The following is a 13,694-nucleotide window of genomic DNA, read 5'->3' as shown; positions in this document are numbered from 1 at the left end:
TTGTAAAGTTAAAAAATAAAATTATAAAAAAAGAAAACTGTTAAAAAAAATACTTTGCAAAAGAAAAATCCAGACATTTCCAGAGAGCAAAACTTAAATTTGCCTTATATGCAAATATTGTATGCAATAAACTATATGCAATACTACATCCTTTTATGTAAGGGACTTCAGCATTTATAGATCTTAGTATCCATGTAAGTCCTAGAACCAATCCCATATGAATACCAAGGGATGGCTATGCATACGTCCTACTAAATTATGATTTGATGCTTGCAAGATACTTGGAGTTTGAGAGTGTGATGGTAGCCTCTTGCTACCCTACTGAGATTTTCCTCCAAGGTTTAGATGGCAGCTTCAGATCCAAATTCTATACAAAGCAAACTGGACCATTAATGTTACAAGCAGCTTGGCACATACTGAGAACAACTGTTCATTGGTCTTGCTAAGCAGAGAACCAGAGCTGTAGAGGGAATATCAGTCAGGAAGAATGTAGTCATTCCATCAGTAAACACAATAAGACAAACTTATAGCACCTGAGTACAATTGCACTGGACCTCAAAGAGGCAATGAAACACAGGAATGCCATTCCCTAGGCTTACAAGCAGGTTACTAGAGCAGGATTTACTTTTGAAATATAGTATGGGGAAAGCATTTGCAATCTTATTATAATCAATAGCTTTTCTCTTTGGTAGGATAAGCTGCCTGGTAAATACATTTAATGGCTATAGAACTGGAATGAGCTATAGCCTTGTAGTTGTGATTCAATGTATTTTAAAACTTGGTATGATATTTTATATTTGGTAAATGAGAGATCAGCTGAATCAGAAATACCCAGGTCACAGAGTGTAAAAAGCACACATAGAATGGTGTGGAAAACTAAGGAGGATTTTAGCAATAGAAACTAAGAGAAATGTGAGACTTGGTAATAGTTTCATGAGGAAATATTCAGTAGGACATTGCTGTCCTTATCTCTTAAAGTAGGTATTTATTGCCTTGCCAGAGTTGTTTGATCGTCGTTCAGATGACTGGGAATATGTCAACTGAAAGATTTCAATTCAGAAATGATCCAATGTGATAGCACAAGGATGTATTTACACAAGTTAAAGCTTAAATACTAGAGGTATTTAGTGAAGATGTTTTTTTCATTAAATGAGTTAAATTTCAATTTTGAAAAATAAAATTTCTCAAAATTTGGATTTTAAGATATTTTATTAAATGTACTGTATATACATGAGTGAATGATTTTTATAATGGGAAAATATTATATTATATTTTATTTATTATATTGTATTATATTTTAATCCAGTTCTAAATATATTGTAGTAAACTCTATATTTACCAAAAGAAATTAATTTAAATTATAGAATTCCTCAATTTCATAAGAAAAGTTCCTAAAAGTAACTGGCCCCTGTTTTTTTTTTTTTTTTTTTTTTATTACTGACTAGAATAATATACTGACCATAAAACATCAAAAAACTCAAAGTTTTCAAACATTTTTCTATGGATATGAGCCGCTGCTTACTTCTCCTAAGTGGTACTACCTACTGCACTTAAGCCATCATGGAGTTTGCTCTTACTGTGTTCTAGCGGACAGAGAGAGAAAAAAAAATTTTTTTTTTCCCTTCAAATTTGCCAATATAACCAATATAACTAATCTAACTAATAATAAAATATAATATTAGTTAGATTAGTTATACTATATATAGCATGATAATATATAATATAATCTAATAATACATAATAATTTATTATAATATATATTATATAATAATAAATAATTGTAATCCATGGATTTATGCCATCTAACTCCTCAAAATTGTTTCTTAAATTTTGTGTGTGATGAATTGGAATAAATATATTCACAATTACACTAAATCTTTGGTCTCCTTTTTAAGCATATTTTGTATCCTAAGAAAAATAAACTTACCTGTAAAATAAGTAAATATTAGTTAAGCATACAGCAATGTTTAAATGATGCTGCTGCTGCTGCTGCTAAGTCGCTTCAGTAGTGTCCGACTCTGTGCGACCCCATAGACGGCAGCCCACCAGGCTCCGCTGTCCCTGGGATTCTCCAGGCAAGAACACTGGAGTGGGTTGCCATTTCCTTCTCCAATACATGAAAGTGAAAAGTGAAAGTGAAGTTGCTCAGTCGTGTCCGACTCTTAGCGCTCCCATGGACTGCAGCCCATCAGACTCCTCCGTCCATGGGATTTTCCAGGCAAGAGTACTAGAGTGGGGCGCCATTGCCTTCTCCTTAAATGATGCTACAAAAGTTCAAAAGAATATAACTTAAAAAATTAATTTGTTACATATCTGAGTATAATTACAATTATCCCTAATGAGAAACAATTGAGTGAATAACTCACACAAATCAAAATTCAAAACCAGACTCTAAGGTTGTTATGATTTATGTTGTAAGTGAAGGACTTCCCTAATGACTCACTGGGTAAAGAATCTACCTCCAATGCAGAATACACAGGTTCAATCCTGGGTAAGGAAGATGGCCTGGAGAAAGAACTTGCAACCCACTCCAATAATTTTTGTCTTAAAATCCTACGGATAGAGGAGCCTGGCAGGCTACAGCCCAATCAGACACGATTGAGCGACTAAGCATACACACACACAAGTAAGTTACGTATCATATCATATATCATATATGCCTATTGTAATGTTCCTATAGTTAAAAAAAAAAGAAAGAAAAACATTTATTTTTAAAGTGTCTTCCTTAAATAAAAAGTTTGACTTCATTTAGATAAAAGAAGACAAAATTGTTCCAGGTAAATTTTCCTAGAACTGCTTAGATTGTGGATGGGAGTAAAGAACCATAAAGAGTAGGAATGAAATAAGGAGGACATTTCTCACATTTTCTAGACCAGTGACCTAACCAAACAAGTGGCACCAAAAGTCATTTGTTACTTCATGTTTTTTGTGCAATAGGCGGAGTGAAGAGGAGAAATTCTACCTCTAAGCAAAGTCATAGTGTTTATACAGGTTAAGACCTTTTCACAGGTTCCTGGCAATATTGTGACAAAAACACTCTTTATTGGCTATCTGCAGTTGCTTTCAGTTATGGCCTGTGATTGTATCAGTTCACTTATTGCCTACTGACCTGCCCTGTATCTGTGTATTCATAAAACAGAAGACAATTCTTGTCACACACATGCAAAATCTACACCAGAAGATTGATAAATGTGATATCAGTGGAGGACCCAATATATATCCATATTCTGATCTTGATCAGATCCCATGAACTTAAAAATTTTTTAAATAGTTTATCATTTTTTTTGTTAAAGGGAGATAGCATCTGAAAAAATATGGAAAACCTGAAACTTAAAGAAGCTAAGAAAGAAACTTATTTCTGCTAGCAGAAGCTTGTTTTGCTACAATTGTAATGGTGTTCCTGGGGGTGGGTTGGCGGGGGAGGGAGTCAGATGCACACATCCCTAGTGACTCAAAGGGTAGAGAATCCACCTGCAAAAATTCAAGCAGAATTTTTGAACCCGAACTGAGACCCTGGTTCAACCTCTGGGTGGGTTGGGAAGATCCTCTGAAGGAGGAAATGGCAACCCACTCTAGAATTCTTGCCTGAAGAACCATGGACAGAGAAGGCTAGCAGGTTACAGTTCATAGTGTCATAAAGAGTCAGACATGACTGAACGACTTGGCATACATGATGAGATTAAACCCTGGATTACATCAGAGAGAAGTCTACCAGGAAAAGAAAGTCCTGGCCTGTACTGTAAGATATAGAGGTGGTTCTGATTTCTTTATTGTGTAAATATATATTATGAATCCATTGCAAATAATTTTATAAGAATGTATATTTACAACAGTATTCACAGATCTAGAACAAATAATTTCACAATTTGTATGGAAATACAAAAAACCTTGAATAGCCAAAGCGATCTTGAGAAAGAAGAATGGAACTGGAGGAATCAACCTGCCTGACTTCAGGCTCTACTACAAAGCCACAGTCATTAAGACAGTATGGTACTGGCCCAAAGACAGAAACATTGATCAATGGAACCAAATAAAAAGCCCAGAGATAAATCCACACACATATGGACACCTTATCTTTGACAAAGGAGGCAAGAATATACAATGGATTAAAGATAATCTCTTTAACAAGTGGTGCTGAGAAAACTGGTCAACCACTTGTAAAAGAATGAAACTAGAACACTTTCTAACACCATACACAAAAATAAACTCAAAATGGATTAAAGATATAAACGTAAGACCAGAAACTATAAAACTCCTAGAGGAGAACATAGGCAAAACACTCTCTGACATACATCACAGCAGGATCTTCTATGACCCACCTCCTAGAATATTGGAAATAAAAGCAAAAATAAGCAAATGGGACCTAATTAAACTTAAAAGCTTCTGCACAACAAAATAAACTATCAGCAAGGTGAAAAGACAGCCTTCAGAATGGGAGAAAATAATAGCAAATGAAGCAACGGACAAACAACTAATCTCAAAAATATACAAGCAACTCCTACAGCTCAATTCCAGAAAAATAAATGACCCAATCAAAAAATGCGCCAAAAAACTAAATAGACATTTCTCCAAAGAAGACATACAGATGGCTAACAAACACATGAAAAGATGCTCAACATCACTCATTATCAGAGAAATGCAAATCAAAACCAGTATGAGGTACCATTTCACGCCAGTCAGAATGGCTGCGATCCAAAAGTCTACAAGCAATAAATGCTGGAGAGGGTGTGGAGAAAAGGGAACTCTCTTACACTGTTGGTGGGAATGCAAACTAGTACAGCCACTATGGAGAACAGTGTGGAGATTCCTTAAAAAACTGGAAATAGAACTGCCTTATGATCCAGCAATCCCACTGCTGGGCATACACACTGAGGAAACCAGAAGGGAAAGAGACACGTGTACCCCAATGTTCATCGCAGCACTGTTTATAATAGCCAGGACATGGAAGCAACCTAGATGCCCATCAGCAGATGAATGGATAAGAAAGCCGTGGTACATATACACAATGGAGTATTACTCAGCCATTAAAAAGAATACATTTGAATCAGTTCTAATGAGGTGGATGAAACTGGAGCCTATTATACAGAGTGAAGTAAGCCAGAAAGAAAAACACCAATACAGTATACTAATGCATATATATGAAATTTAGAACAATGGTAACAACACCCCTGTATATAAGACAGCAAAAGAGACACAGATGTATAGAACAGTCTTTTGGACTCTGTGGGAGAGGGAGAGGGTGGGATGATTTGGGAGAATGGCATTGAAATACGTATAATATCATATATGGAACGAGTCACCAGTCCAAGTTCGATGCACGATACTGGATGCTAGGGGCTGGTGCACTGGGACGACCCAGAGGGATGGTATGGGGAGGGAGGAGGGAGGAGGGTTCAGGATGGGGAAGACATGTATACCTGTGGCTGATTCATTTCGATATTTGGCAAAACCAATACAATATTGTAAAGTTTAAAAATAAAATAAAATTTAAAAAAAAAGAATGTATATTTATTTTCAATTTAAAATCATGTCTCATCTGACAATAATCTGTACTACTTAATTATTTTTTAAAAAGAATTCCTTTGTCTTATTGTTCTTGCATACTAAGATTGATCACTATATAGAGTGAAGAGATACCTTTTCTAATTTTTTATTATAACTATTTAATAATATTAAAATACAATTGCAAAACCATTGCACATTCCTTGTGCAGTTAGTTAAATTCTTTGGTAGATAGTTTAGAAAAAATAGGGAAAAAAAACAACTATTTTTTTTAAAGTTATTTCGAATTTTACTACCAAAATAACCATAATCAGAAAACTGCTTCAGAACATGATGTGGAAAGTACAGTCTCATATATTTTAGTTTTCAATTTCTCATTCAATAACTTATCTGTTCCTTTAAAAGATGTCACTCAGCGGGATAATCAGTCCAGTATAGAGTTATCTCTTCTTCATCATTGGAGGAGTAAGAATGAGGGTGGTATATATGGAGGCCCAGGCAATTAATCTGGCCCCAAAAGTTAGGGTTATGGTAGTTTTTTTTTTTTTTTTTGTGATGGTTTATATTTGAATTAAATTACAAATTTAATATCAGGAAAATGTCATACTTTCTTTCTGTTCCAAGGTTTCAAGAACCTTCCGTTTAAAGACTGGGCCCCAATGAATTCTTACAACAAAGCCCAAATAATGGAAATTACCCCTACATAAATACAAAACTTAGAGAAAAAAAAATACAATATTGTAAAGTTAAAAAATAAAATAAATAAATAAAAGAAAAGGAAATGTCCTTGATCTGGTGGGAAATAAGTATGTCCATTTTACAGGAACCTCATTAATATAAGTACAAGAGAAAAAGGGGCAGGATGTTTAAACAGATTTCATCATAGTATCAAATGTCCTTTAAATAATCATTTAAAGTTTTGGAAAGTATGTTTTATGTTTTTCATGTTGGTTTTTTTTTAATTTTTTAATTTATTTTTTAAAATAAATTTATTTATTTTAATTGTTGTTATTTTAATGTACCTTAATGAGCACAGTTTTTGTGCATAGTGTGTGAATGTCAGCATTGGAGTAGCCTCAAATGAGTGTGTGTATATATATATATATATATATATATATATATATATATATATAATCTATCTACTTATCCTGACACAAATAGCTCATAAACTTCATTTCTTATATTCACACTGAAATATGAGTAGACTAATTGACATAATGCAGTGATGTATCTTTTTTTATGTTTTCACTAGAGAAGCAGTGTGTTCTGCTGAGACAGCTTCAGTTAAATAAGTCTGACTTACTTCATATTGTACATTATTCTGTGTAGGCAGCAAACACTCCTGCTGTCATTTTGGCCACAAATGATCCTCTTTAGAGCTAAATTCAGTCATGGCCTTCCTAGATGATGTAGTGATAAAGAATCTGTTTGCTAGTGCAGGAGACACAAGAGATATGGGTTTGTTTCCTGGGTCATGAAGACCCTCTGGAGTAGGAAATAATAACTCATTCTAGTATTCTTGCCTGGAAAATCCAATGGACAGAGGAGTCTGGTGATCTACAATCCATGGGGTCACAAAGATCAGAAAAGACCAAGCACACACAGAATACACACACACACACATACACACAGAAACACAAATTCAGTTATACTCTGCAAGTAAATCTAAATATGAAGTGTATTATGAATAATTTATCATTTTAAGGATCCAGAATTTCAATGTGAAGAGAAAATATATATGGCATGAAGTTCATAATGGTATAAAATAAGAACCATTTAGTCCATGATGACTAATATATTTATGCTTGACATTTATTTCTCTGGTACTGACAGCAGTAAAAGGATACTTTTAAACATACATATTTATATCATATCACAAAAAAGCTGAAAAACATAGATTATATAAATCACATATAAACATTATAATCATGCATTACAGTGGTATTAATTGTTGTATTTGTTGATTATTATATATTCTTTTAAAGATTATGCATTATTAATAATTTCACTTGGCAGTTTTGCTAAAAAGTTCTACTTTTTCAAGTATAAATGCAACCCAACAAAGTTATTTGAAATTGTTTCTATAAATTGCATTTATATATTTACTAAGACATCTGTAATTAACTTGAAATAAGGAGATATCCACCTGAACAAAGACATAAGTTCCCCCAACCAGGAAACCTTCCCAAGCCACTGGTCCAACACCACTCATGGAAAGGATACTCCAAAATTAAGAGGAACTACGACAAAGATAATCACGATGGTGTGATCACTCACCTAGAGCCAGACATCCTGGAATGTGAAGTCAAGTGGGCCTTAGAAAGCATCACTATAAACAAAGCTAGGGGAGGTGATAGAATTCCAGTTGAGCTCTTTCAAATCCTGAAAGATGATGCTGTGAAAGTGCTGCACTCAATATGACAGCAAATTTGAAAAACTCAGCAGTGGCCACAGGACTGGAAAAGGTCAGTTTTCATTCCAATCCCAAAGAAAGGCAATGCCAAAAAATTCTCAAACTACTGCACAATTGTACTCATCTCACGTGCTAGTAAAGTACTGCTCAAAATTCTCCAAGTCAGGCTTCAGCAATACGTGAACCGTGAACTTCCAGATGTTCAAGCTGGTTTTAGAAAAGGCAGAGGACCCAGAGATCAAATTGCCAACATCCGATGGATCATGGAAAAAGCAAGAGCATTCCAGAAAAATATCTATTTTTGCTTTATTGACTATGCCAAAGCCTTTGACTGTGTGGATCATAATAAACTTTGGAAAATTCTGAAAGATATGGGAATACCAGACCACCTGACTTGCCTGTTAAGAAACCTATATGCAGGTCAGGGAGCAACAGTTATAACTGGACATGGAACAGCAGACTTTCCAAATCGGAAAAGGAATACGTCAAGGCTGTATATCGTCATCTTGCTTATTTAACTTATATACAGAGTACATAATGAGAAACACTGGGCTGTAAGAAACACAAGCTGGAATCAAGATTGCTGGGAGAAATGTCAATAATGTCAGATATGCAGATGACACCACCCTTATGGCAGAAAGTGAAGAGAAATTAAAAAGCCTCTTGATGAAAGTGAAAGAGAAGAGTGAAAAAGTTGGCTTAAAGCTCAATATTCAGAAGACTAACATCATGGCATCTGTTCCCAATTCTTCATGACAAATAGATGGGGAAACGGTGGAAACAGTGTCTGACTTTATTTTTGTGGCTCCAAAATCACTGCAGATGGTGATTGCAGCCATGAAGTTAAAAGACGCTTACTCCTTGGAGGGAAAATTATGACCAACCTAGATAGCATATTCAAAAGCAGAGACATTACTTTGCCAACAAAGGTCCATCTAGTCAAGGCTATGGTTTTTCCTGTGGTCATGTGTGGATGTGAGAGTTGGACTGTGAAGAAAGCTGAGTGAGGAAAAATAGATGATTTTGAACTGTGGTGTTGGAGAAGACTCTTGAGAGTCCCTTGGACTGCAAGGAAATCCATCCAGTCCATCCTAAAGGAGATCAGTCCTGGGTGCTCTTTGGAAGGACTGATGCTAAAGCTGAAACTCCAATACTTTGGCCACCTCATGCGAACAGTTGATTCACTGGAAAAGTCTCTGATGCTGGGAGGGATTGCAGGCAAGAGGAGAAGGGGACGACAGAGGATGAGATGGCTGGATGGTATCACTGACTAGATGGATGTGAGTTTGCGTGAGCTCTGGGAGTTGATGATGGACAGGAAGGCCTGGCTTGCTGCAGTTCACGGGGTAGCAAAGAGTCAGACACGACTTAGTGACTGAACTGAACTGAAGACCATCCAGCCTGCAGAAGGAGACCCAAACACAGCAAACTAAACAGAATGAAAAGGCAGAGAAATATCCAGCAGGTGAAAGAACATGATAAAAACCCATCAGATCAAACAAAAGAGGCGCAGATAAGGAAATCAACCTGAAAAACAATTCAGGAAGATGATAGTAAAGATTATCTAAACTCTTGAAAACAAAATGGAGATACAGATAAGTAAGCTAGAGAAATAAATTGAGAAGATCAAAGAAACGTTTAACCAGAACCTATAAGAAAAAAAAAAAGCCAATCAGTAGTAAATAACACAATATTTGAGATTAAAAACACTCTGGAGGGAACCAACAGTAGAGTAACTAAGACAGAAGAAAGGATAAGTGTGCTGGAAAATAGAATCATGGAAATAAATGAAGCAGAACAGAAAAAAAAAAAAAAAGAATAAAATAAATGAGATAAATGAGGACCCAATGTTTAGAGACAGCTGGGACAGTGATAAGCACCAAACATTCAAACCATAGTTATCCCAGAAGAAGACCAAAGAAAAGGGCATGAGAAAATATTTAAGGAAACAATAGTCAAAAACTTCCCTAAAATGGGGAAGGAAATAGCCAAGTTCAAGAAGCCCAGAGAGTTCCATACACTATAAACAAAAGGTGAAACACCACAAGACACACATTAATCAGACTAGTGAAAATTAAAAATAAAGAGCAAATGTTAAAAGCAGCAAGGGAAAAGCAACAAATAAAATACAAGTGGATCCCCATAAGGATAATAGCTGATCTTTCAAAAGAAACTCTGCAGGTCAGATGGGAATGGCAAGATATTCTTAAGATAATAAAAGGGAAAAACCTACAACCATGATTACCCTACCCAGCAAGGATCTCATTCACCTTTGAAGAAGAAATGAAAAACTTTAAATAAAGCAAAATATGAGAGCATTCAGCACCATCAAACCAGTTCTTCAATAAATGCTAATGGATCTTCTCTACACAGGAAACAGAAGAGGCTTATAAAAATGAAACAGAAACAATAAAGTAAATGGTAATGGTATTATACTTGGAAATTACTACCTTAAAAGTAAACAGATTAAATGCTCCAACCAAAAGACAAAGACTGGCCAAATGCATACAAAAACAAGACCCCTATATATGCTACTTACAAGAAATCAACCTCAAACTTAGAGACATATACCACCTGAAAGTGAGGGGCTGGAAAAAATATTGCATTCAAATGGAGACCAAAATAGAGTGGGACAATTATTACTCAGTTCAGTTCAGTCACTGAATCATGTTTGACTCTGTGTGACCCCATGGACTAGAGCACACCAAGCTTCCCTATCCCAGAGCTTAATCAAACTTATAATGGTGATGCCATCCAACCATCTTATTATTTAATAATATTATTAAATAAAGATTAAAAAATAAAATATCTTACTGTTTCCCTTGCTTCCCCATCTATTTGCCTTGAAGTGATGGGAAAATAGATGAGGTAACAATGGAGACAGTAAGAGATTTTTTTTTCTTTCTTTTTTTAATGCTTTTGAACCGTGGTGTTGAAGAAGACTCTTGAGAATTCCTTGGACTGCAAGGAGATCCAACCAGTCAGTCCTAAAGGAAATTAATTGGAAGGAATAATGCTGAAGCTGAAGAGCTTCAGCAAAAACTAACTCATTAGAAAACATCCTGATGCTGGAAAAGACTGAAGGCAGGAGGAGAAGGGGATGACAGAGGATGAGATGGTTGGATGGTGTCACCAACTCGATGAAAATGAATTTCAACAAGTTCTGGGAGTTGATGATGGACAAGGAAGTCTGGTGTGCTGCAGGCCATGGGGGTCTCAAAGATTCGAACACGACTGAACAACTGAACTGAGCTGAACTGAAATCTGCATATGTTAAATAAGCAGGGTGACAGTATGCAGCCTTGACATACTCCTTCCCAATCTGGAACCAGTCTGTCGTTTCATGTCTAGTTCTAACTGTTGCTTCTTGACCTGCATACAGATTTATCAGGAAACAGATAATGTGGTCTGGTATTCCTATCTCTTGAAGAATTTACCACAGTTTTTTTTTTTTTTTTTTTTTAATCTACACAGTAGATCTACACAGGCTTTAGTGTAATCAATAAAGTAGAAGTATATGTTTTTCTTGTATCCTCTTGCTTTTTGATGATCCAACAGATGTTGGCAATTTGTCTCTGGTTCTTCTGTCTTTTCTAAATCTATCTTGAACATATAGAATATATAGAAGTTCACATACTGTTGAAACCTGGCTTGGAGAATTTTGAGCATTACTTTGCTAGTGTTTGAGGTGAGTGCAATTGTGCAGTAGTTTGAACATTTTTTGTCATTGCCATTTTTGGGGATTGGAAGGAAAACATCATGTGAAATGCTGGGCTGAATGACGCACAAATTGGAATGAAGGTTGCTGTGAGAAATACCAATAATCTCAAATATGCAGATAACACCACCCTTATGGCAGAAAATTAAGAACTAAAGAACCTCTTGATGAGAGTGAAAAAGCTGGCTTAAAGCTAAACATTCAAAAAATGAATATCATGGCATTCAGTCCCATCACTTCATGGAAAATAGATGGGGAACAATGGAAACAGTGACAGATTTTATTTTTTGGGCTCCAAAATCATTGTAGATTGTGACTGCATCCATGAAATTAAAAATGCTTGCTTCTTCGACCAAAAGCTATGGCAATCTAGACATCATTATAAAAAGCAGAGATGTTACTTTGCCCACAAAGGTCTACCAAAACTATGGCATTTCCAGTAGTCATGTATGGATGTAAAAGTTGGACTATAAAGAAAGCTGAGCACCAAAGAACTGATGTTTTTGAACTGTGGTGTTGGCAAACACTCTTGAGAGGCCCTTGGAGTACAAGGAGATCCTAAAGGAAATTGGTCTTGAATATTCATTGGAAGGACTGATGCTGAAGCTGAATACTTTTGACGCCTGATGCAAAGAACTGACTCCTTAGAAAAAACCCCTTGACCCTGGGGAAGATTGAAGGCAGGAGGAGAAGGCGACATCAGAATGAGAAGTCTGGATGGCATCACCAATTGGATGGACATGAGTTTGAGCAATCTCCATGACTTGCTGATGGACAGGAAAGCTTGATGTGCTGAGGTCCATGAGATTGCAAAGAGCCATACATGACTGAGTGACTGAACTGAACTGAGAACACCTAGAAAGAGAACAACATACCCCAAAGTTAGTAGAAGGAAATAAATCATAAAAATAATAGCAGAAATAAATGATAAAAAATGAAGGAGACAATGGCAAAGATCAATTAAACTAAAATATTTTTTTGAGAAAATAAACAAATTGACAAACTGTTAACCAGATTCATCAAGGAAACAAAGGAGATGGCTCAAATCAATAAAATTAGAACTGAAAATGGAGAAATTACAGCAGACAACACAGAAGTAAAAGCGATCATAAGAGACTACTATGAGCAACTATATCCCAATAAAATGGACAACTTGGAAGCAAAAGGCAAATTCTTATAAAAGTATAACCTTTCAATACTGAACCAGGAAGAAATAGAAAATTTGAACAGCCCCATCACAAGCTACTAAATCAAAACTGTAATAACAAATCTTCCAACAAACAAAAGCCCAGGATGAGACAACTTCACAAGTGAATTTACCAAAAAATTAGAGAAGAGCTAACATCTTTCTTCAAACACTTCCAGAAAATTGCAGATGAGGGAAAACTCTGAAAATCATTCTACAAATCCATCATCATCCTAATATTAACACCAAAAAAAGATCACAAAAAAACAAACAAAAAAAGCTACATGGCAGTATCACTGATGGACATAAGTGAAAAAATCCTCAACAGAATTCAAGCAGACAGAATCCAACAATATATTTAAAAAATCATACATCTTGATAAAGTGGGTTTTCTTACAGGGATGCAAGGATTCTTCAATATTTGCAAATAAATGAATGTGACACACTGTATTAAAAATAGAAAGATTATATATATATATATATATATATATATATATATATATATATAAAATTACGTCAATTAAATCCCAACACTTTATGGCAAATAAATGAGGAAATAATGCAAATAGTGACAGACTTAATTTTGGAGGGCTCCAAAATCACTGAAGATGGTGACTGCAGCCATGAAATTAAAACATACTTGCTCCTTGGAGGAAAGGTTATGACAAAACTAGACAAGGCATTAAAAAGCAGAGACATTACTTTGTCAATTAAGGGCCTTCTAGTCAATGCTATTTCTTTTCTAGTAGTCATGTATTGAGATAAGAGTTGGACTATAAAGAAAGCTGAGCACCGAGGAACTGATGCTTTTTATCTGTGGTGTTGGAGAAGACTCTTGTGAGTTCCTTGGACTACAAGGAGATCCAACCAGTCAA

This window comes from Bos javanicus, chromosome 9 (genome assembly GCF_032452875.1).
Source record: "Bos javanicus breed banteng chromosome 9, ARS-OSU_banteng_1.0, whole genome shotgun sequence".
Taxonomy (NCBI): domain Eukaryota; kingdom Metazoa; phylum Chordata; class Mammalia; order Artiodactyla; family Bovidae; genus Bos; species Bos javanicus.
This window is presented reverse-complemented; position numbering follows the sequence as displayed.